The sequence below is a fragment of the Aethalodelphis obliquidens genome, unplaced genomic scaffold (genome assembly GCF_003676395.1).
Source record: "Aethalodelphis obliquidens isolate GAN/ISIS:26980383/991018 unplaced genomic scaffold, ASM367639v1 scaffold23, whole genome shotgun sequence".
In the NCBI taxonomy this organism is placed as follows: domain Eukaryota; kingdom Metazoa; phylum Chordata; class Mammalia; order Artiodactyla; family Delphinidae; genus Aethalodelphis; species Aethalodelphis obliquidens.
This window is the reverse complement of record NW_020837967.1, coordinates 4,954,841-4,962,971: the sequence shown is the minus strand read 5'-3', so window position 1 is coordinate 4,962,971 and position 8,131 is coordinate 4,954,841. Positions and strand designations below refer to the sequence as shown.

The following is an 8,131-nucleotide window of genomic DNA, read 5'->3' as shown; positions in this document are numbered from 1 at the left end:
TAATTATGACATGGAAATGCAGCTGCAGCATATTCACCCTTGCTGAGATCAAATTTGAAAATAGTGTTGGTTTCTTCCATTATTGAAATTCATTCATCCCACAAGACAAGGATGGATTATTTCCAAACTACTACAAGATGAGGTAGGGAAATATATTAATGGTCAAAACCAAAACAAAACAAAATAAACAAATGTAAAAGCCTATGGATTCAGAAATTGTACGTCTTTATAAACAAAATGAAAATGTATTTTTAAATGCCTTTGCTATCTGTGTCTTTTTTCTCTTTTTACCTCTTATTTTTATAGGCTAGTTTTTTTTTTCCCACTCAGCTATATTTGTTTTTCTTTTTAAGCTTTCTTTTCCTTTCTCAAAAACAATATTGATATTTTAAATTCTCAAATATAAAATACATAACCCCATGTGATTTAGTTAGATACTATTAGCTAGTTTATTAGTATGTTACATTTTAAATTAAACAAGGCACATTGCAATTGTTTTTGGTGGTCTAAATATAGGAGAGTATATTGTGATGAGTACCATCTATGAAAAACTTTAGTAGCGATCAGGGTAAAGAGACTGTTAAAAGAATAATTATTGTGCAAATGAATAATTTATTAGTTTTCTGCAAGTCAATTCTTGAATTCAATGATTTCTGCCCTCTTTTTTCCTTCACTTGGCTATGCATTGAGTCCGCTTCTCTAGTTCTAATAATTCCTTGTCTACTAAATATTTGGGGTTTTCAAAGGAAATGTATCTAACTATGAATACATTTTTTTAAAAAATGGAAAAATCTATGATGATTTTTATCACGAACAGTTGTTTGTAGATGAAAATAGCATGCAGTCAGAGAAGAATTACCAGTTGTTTTGTAGATGACTTTCACTCCCTTTGAGGAAATTTTCATGACATTGATATTCCCAGTATTATATTCATAAAAACTGATATTCCCAGTATTATATTCATATTCATAAAAACAGCTTCTATAGAGTACCTTTGACATGCTATATAACTTGTACTCAACAGGTTAAATCATCATTTATATCTGCTAAAACTTTACTTCTGTCCTCTGTTGAGTCTTCTTAGATTAATAATAACTCAGGGGTCAAGAACTTTTCTTCCAAAATATACACAGCCTAACATTTGCATAGGATATTATGGTTTTCAAAGTGATTTAACATGTATTCTTGAATCTCCTCAACAACTCTACAGTTGGGAAGAGCAGGTATTATATTTCTCAATTTGCAAATTAATACACTAAGAATCATTAAAATGACTTTTATAGAGTAATATAACATATATATTAGAACTAGGAAAACTATGTACTCAGTTTTTCCAAAGCTTGGTAGAATTCTTTAAAAATAGGATTAGATTATTTCTCATGTACTTGATTCAGTCTCCACCTCTGTTGTATACATACTCAGATACTTTATAAATTTATAAATTCTAGACCTCTATGGCATGCAATTAGGTAACTGTTCATGTTCATATGTATCCTAATATATTGTTGAATGTCTATCTACTCTATTTTTCAAATATGTACATTTTTAGATACCAGATTTTGCTTAAATTTGTCATTGCAGAAAGCGATATGTTTTGTAATGCTGGGAGAATATAATATCTAAGATGCAGAATCACAAAATAAGGTAATTTTAGTACAGTAGGTATTTGTGGTTTTCATATGCTCACTTTTCTATTTGAATGTATTACCTTTTAGATGACCACACATTATCAGTCTATGTAGTTCAGTTTGATTCCTTACCCAGTTGTAAAAGTTAACAGATGACCTAATGCCGACCAGTTTGAGTCACCTACCTGCCTGGCTCTAGCCCTTGTTTCAGGATGGGCATGTGAACTATAATAGCTCGTTCATCATTAGTCTAAAACCTTTGCCAAAACTCTTGAGAAGAAGGTTGTATTAGTGAGGATTTTCTTGAGAAGCAGAACCAACAGGATGTGGGGACATATAGTCAGGAACAATCCTGACCATGGTTAGAAATTGTTCCCAGAAAATAGGAATTGCATTTGAACTTATATGTGAGGATTACAAGGCTTAGGGTCTGGGAAAAGTTGGGCATGGAAGCAGAGGAACAAGCAGTGTTTGGTTCTATAGAAATTTAGGTAGGAAGCACATGGAGTATGTAAACGATGCAAAGATATACCTTCCTGGATTATATATTAGACTCCTGAAAAACATTTCCCGTTCATGCCAATGTATCAGGAATACAGTTTTATAGATCTGATTTAGATAAATACTCTTCTAGACATTAGAGATGGAGAAGCAGATGGGAAAGTTTCTCATGCTTCTGACTCTTAAACTTATACCTGGTATGATGTCATCCTTCTTATGTGTTCGTGCAAGAGACAGCTTTGAAAAATCAGGTCCTTCACTGGGACCCATGATTTTCGAAGTAAGTATTAATAGGAAAACTCAGATTTACTAAGGATCATCATGCAGAATTAAGTAAATACATTTAGTCCTCAAAACAACACTTTGAAGTGAGAAAGCTAAAGGGGATGGGAATGGGAAATCTGGAAGGTCAGATAAAAACGATATGATTGGCCTTGATCATCTGGTTTCAGCTTATATCTTCCATTTCTTTTTATCCATTCTCCACCTTGCTCCTTTTAGTTCAATTTTTCTAAAGTCCTTGCTGAAAATACCTTTGCTCTCATCTGCCTTAGGGCATTACCTTATGTTCCTGTGTGGAACACTCCTCCTACCACTCAGACTAGCTACTTCCTACTTAAAATTTACATATCAGTATCTCTAATGTAATTCCTCTGAAAGTATCACTGACTACTATAGAATTAAGTTAGGTCCTCTTTTTTGTATGCTGCCTGAATGCTGTGTATTCTGCCTTCCCACTGGTTTCCACATTTCTAAATATTAAATTGTTTTTTTTTAAAATTTTCTGGCATCCCTGCATGTCTATAGGCCACAGATTAGGGAGCTGTTTTTTGCTTCTTTTATCTCTTTATCTCAAACTTTTGGCCCCATACCTAGAACAGAGCCAGCCTTCAGAAATAATAGTTGACTTACAAACTCTGGCCAACAGAAGTCCTCTAGAAGTTTCATGGACCTAAAGAACATTGTTTCCAAAATTGACATAACTTACGTAGGTTTATATAAAGTAAAATGAGGGACTTCTATTATGAGTATGGCAGAGTAACTGATGGTAGTCTAACCTGTCTGTAAACAAACATGAAATCGGATAAAATATAGAAAACAGCTGCCTTCAACACTAGACAGTTATCCATGCAAGAATGTGATTTCTGAAAGAAGGAAAGCTCATGAGATCAGCCCCATGATTGCCCGGGCTCTTTGGTCAGGACAATTTCCTGACCATAAGGCATCAAGCTGGAGTCCAAGCTGTGTGCAGTGTTTTGAATGTGCTGAGGCAGAGATCAGAATTTGAGGCTCAGCAGGGGAACTATAACAGAAGGAGCTTTAAAAAGGGGGTCTCCAGAGCTGCTCTGGGGTCCTGTGAGTACTTGGCTCAAGAATGGACTGCCCATATGCAAGCTAGCTACCCAAAGCTAACCAGCCATTATGGGGATGAGACACTAGAAAACTAGTACTGCTTGAGACCTTGGTGTTCCAACCCAACCAGAATGGAGAGTCCACTTCAGTACCTCCTTAGCACCTTGAGCATCCAGCTGAGACATCAGAAAGTCTGAGTTAGTAGAAAGGACCATACTATAGAGTAAGACTTACTCTAGTTCTTTGCCAAGATGAAAGCCAAGCTAAGCTCTCACCAGCTCCATGGGGAGACAGCGCTCAGAGACTGGGTTCAGCCTAAAGCTTGGGAGACAGCTTGAGATTTTCGCAGATTGTCTAACAAAGCACAAAATCAAGCATATATAAGTGGAAGCTTTATAAATACACTTTAATCCACACCTACACACATGAGTTGTATGGTACTGATTACCAGCCCCAGTGGAAGAATTTCAGTGCCAGAGTCTGCTGAAACCAAAGAAAAATAGAAAATCTTGAAAGCAGGAAGGGAATAGAAACACTTTACATACTAGAGAAGAAAGTGAAAAATGATGTCTGACCTCTCATCATAAACAATGGATACCAGATGAAAATGTAATGAACTTTTAAGGGTTGGGAAAAAAGAACAAAAAACAAAACTCTAAACCCAGCAGTCTATATTCAGCAATATTATGGTTCAGAAACAAGATTGAAAAAATACATTTTGAGATGGACAAGTGCTGAGAGAATCAATTGCTAACAGAAATGCACTACAAGAAATGCAAAAGGATATTCTTCAAGCTGAAAGCAAATGTTAACAGATGGAAAGCTGTATTATAAGGAATAAGGAGCACAAGGAAATGTAAAAGAAAATGTTTTACTATTTTTCTGACTTATAAGTTACCCTAAAAGACAACAAGCTGTTTAAAGCCAAAGTAATAAAATGGAAAGGTGGCTTTTATAATATACATAGAAACAAAATATAGGAATACCTTGTTTTATTGTGCTTTGAATATACTATGTTTTTTTACAAATTGAAAGTTTGTGCCAGCCCTGCATCAAGCAAGTATGGGCGCCAGTTTTTCAATAGAATTTGCTCACTTCCTGTCTCTGTGTCACATTTTGGTAATTCTCACAATATTTCAGATGTTCTCGTTATTATTAAATTATGTTTGTTATTGTGATCTGTGATCAGTGACCAATGAAGTTATTGTTATGACTTGTCGAAGGTCCCAAGTGATGGCTAGCATTTTTAAGGATAAAGTATTTTTTAATGTGTGTTTTTTTTTTTTTTTAGATTCCGTATGTCAATAATATCTGACAGTATTTGTCTTTCTTTTTCTCTGACTTATTTCATTTAGCCTAATACCTTCCAGGTGCATCCATGTTGTTGCAAATTGCAAAATTTTATTCTTTTTTATGGCTAAGTAATATTCCATTGTGTGTATATATATATATATATATATATATATATATACACACACACACACACATATATATACATACACTGCATCTTCTTTATCCACTCATGTCTTGATGGACACTTAGGTTGCTTCCATATCTTGGCAATAGTAAATAATGCTTGGCAATTGTAAGTAATGAACATTGGGGTGCATGCATCTTTTCAGATTAGTTTTTTCAGATATATACCCAGGAGTGGAATTGCTGGGTCATATGGTAGTTCTATTTTTAGTTATTTTGAGAAACTTCCATACTGTTTTTCACAGTGGCTACACCAATTTACATTCCCACCAACAGTGTTACGAGGATTCTTTTTTCTCCACGTCCTTGCCAACATTTGTTATTTGTGTTTTTTTGATGATAGCCATCTTGACAGGTGTGAGGTAATATCTTATTGTAGTTTTGATTTGCATTTCTGTGATGATTAGCAATGTTGAGCATCTTTTCATGTGTCTGTGGGCCATCTACATTTCCTGTGTTGCTTTTTTTTGAACATAATGCTATCGCACATTTAATAGACTACAGTATAGTGTAAACATAACTTTTATATGCACTGGAAACCAAAAAAATTGTGTGACTCACTTTATTGTGGGGTCTGGAACCAGACCCTCAGTATCTCCAAGGTATGCCTATATATGATAAAATAACAAAATGATGGAGTGGGACAAGCAGACATACTGCAGTTTGGTTTTTATGCTTGTGATGAAGTTTAACATTCCAGGTGGGAAATGGCAAATGTATTATAAGAAGTGTAGAATGTGATATAAAAAGTGATGGTATCATGGACGGGATGTGAAGTGGAAAAACATTAACTACAAAGAGACTCTGATAAGTTAAGGATGAATATTGTGTACCTTGAAGCAAACAGTAAAACTCTCCTCCAAAAAGTGCAATTAGGAAGTCTGTAGAGAACATAAAATAAAATATTAAAAATACATTCCTGACTTCTCAATAACTGACAAAATGGATTGCTTTGTAATTCTGTGCCTCCACACACAAGAAAACAACACTAACAACAAGAAGGATAATTTACACAAAATAGTACCCTTGGTATAAATTGCAGATGGAGAATGGGAAAGAGTCAAAACAACTGTTAATAAAAAATTGGAAAAAAAAATCACTAAACCCCTTCATGCACTTTCTCACATACTTTCTGAAAGCCTTTGTGGCAAGTAAGCGCTGTGCAAGGAAAGCCATGGGGAAGAGTGAAACAGAGAGCTAGCATCCGGGCTAGTATTGCTCTAAAACCACCAGAAAGATAAATTCCAGACTAACTGGTAAGAAATATCTCCTTGAAAATAAGATTAGTGGGACAGGGCTTTCAGTTATGTGTGATTCGAGTGCCAATTTTTAAAGGGGCAGCTAGAGGAGACTAGTTAAAAAAAAAAAAGAAAAAAAAAGGCCCCCTTACCAGTTATGTGATGAAGCTGAAAAGCACAGCAAAGGGGGAAAATTTAGAATCCTGTGACATAACAGACAACCAAGATTTTGGTGGATACTTAACACCTCCTCTCACCACAAAATGACAAAAACACAAAGGAACTTTACTCCTAGAAAAAGAGGAAATCAGTAAACAGGGGTTCTTATAAATTACTCAAAGTCCAGAAAATGGAATTATAGTTCTGTACTTAACCTAACCATTAAAAGAAAAAAAAAAAGATTTTCAGCTTGGTTTACAAAGCAAAAAACAACTGCATGTTAGAGATACACCTAAACAAAGTAATTCAGTAAGGCTAAAAATAAATAATTGGAAAAAAGTATTCTAGACAAATGGAATCGATAAGAAAGCAGGTGTTGTAATCCTTAAATCAAAGTACAAGTCAGTCCTAAAAGCATTAAACATGATAAAGAATTTTGTAGTGCTAAAAAACCACAATTCACAATGAAGTGAATATCTGTGTGCCGAATATCAGTGATTATCTTTTGAAGCAAAACTATAGAAGATAAAGCATAAATTGAAGTACACTAATAATGGTTACTTTAATTTTCCAGTCTCAATCCAAGAGATATCCTGGACAAAAAGTAAGTTAGAATCTAGAAGATTTAATCAATATAATCAAGAACATGGATCTTAAGGAAATATATGAAATTTTATACCCTCCTCATAATACTGTTACAAAAATCCTAATAAACTGAATAATGTAAACATATTACAAAGGATATGCTCTAATTTAATAAAATTAAATGAAACTAGAGATTTTTAACATAATAAATCAACAGTCCCTTTCTCTTCCTATTAAACTTTTGTGGAAGAGGAAATAAACACTAACCTTAAAGAACTGCCTAAAATGATAATAAGTAGAAGCCTTTATATACAAATGTATGGAATATGATTAAGGCAGTCATCTGAGGAAGACTTATAGTATAAACACTTTAATCAATAAATATAAAAGAGTGAAAATAAATGAAGTAAAGTCCAGGTACAGAAAACCTAGAAAATTAACAAAGTAAGTCAAAAGACATTATGACGTATGAAATAATAAAGATAAAATTAGAAATAAATGGTATAGAGATTAGAAACATAGTAGAACATAGTAGGTTTTTTTTTTTTTTTTTTTTTGGCCATACCTCACAGCTTGTGGGATATTAGTTCCCTGATCAGGGATTGAACCAGTGCCCTCGGCAGTGAGAGTGCAGAGTCCTAACCACTGGACCACCAGGGAATTCCCCATAGTAGATTTAATTCCTGAATCAAAACCCTAATTTACAGGGAAAATTAATTAAAGAACAACAATTTTATCGATTAGAAAAAAGGAGAAAAATCAAATGTATAAAGATGCTAGGGAAATAACCATTGAAACAAAAGACATTTTTAAAAAAATGTCATAAGAAAATACTTTGCAAATTCGTACATAAATGCATTTGAAAACCTAGTTTGACCCCACCATAGACATAAAGTTTGAACATACCACTTTCCAAGGAAGAAAAAATGTTACCAAGAAACTATTCCACCAAATAAAACTGTGTGATAGTTAGTTTTGCATATCAACTCAGCTAGGTCATAGTACCAGCTATTCAGTCAAACATTATTCTAGGTGTTTCTGTAGAAGTATTTTTTAGATGAGATTAACATTTACATAAGTGGACTTTGAGTAAAGTGAATTACCCTCCATACTCTAGGTGGGTTTTATCTAATCAGTTAAAGTTCTTCACAGAAAAAAAGCTGACCTTCTCCCACCCACCTCCACCAACAA

The 8,131-nt window shown here is 34.0% G+C and overlaps 1 non-coding gene across 1 annotated transcript; it reads right to left on the bottom strand.

The window, feature by feature from the left end:
* Positions 1–7,527: 7,527 nt before the first annotated feature.
* Positions 7,528–7,600, bottom strand: TRNAE-CUC (transfer RNA glutamic acid (anticodon CUC)). Its single transcript has one exon. It is a non-coding gene; the product is annotated as a tRNA-Glu (tRNA).
* Positions 7,601–8,131: the final 531 nt, after the last annotated feature.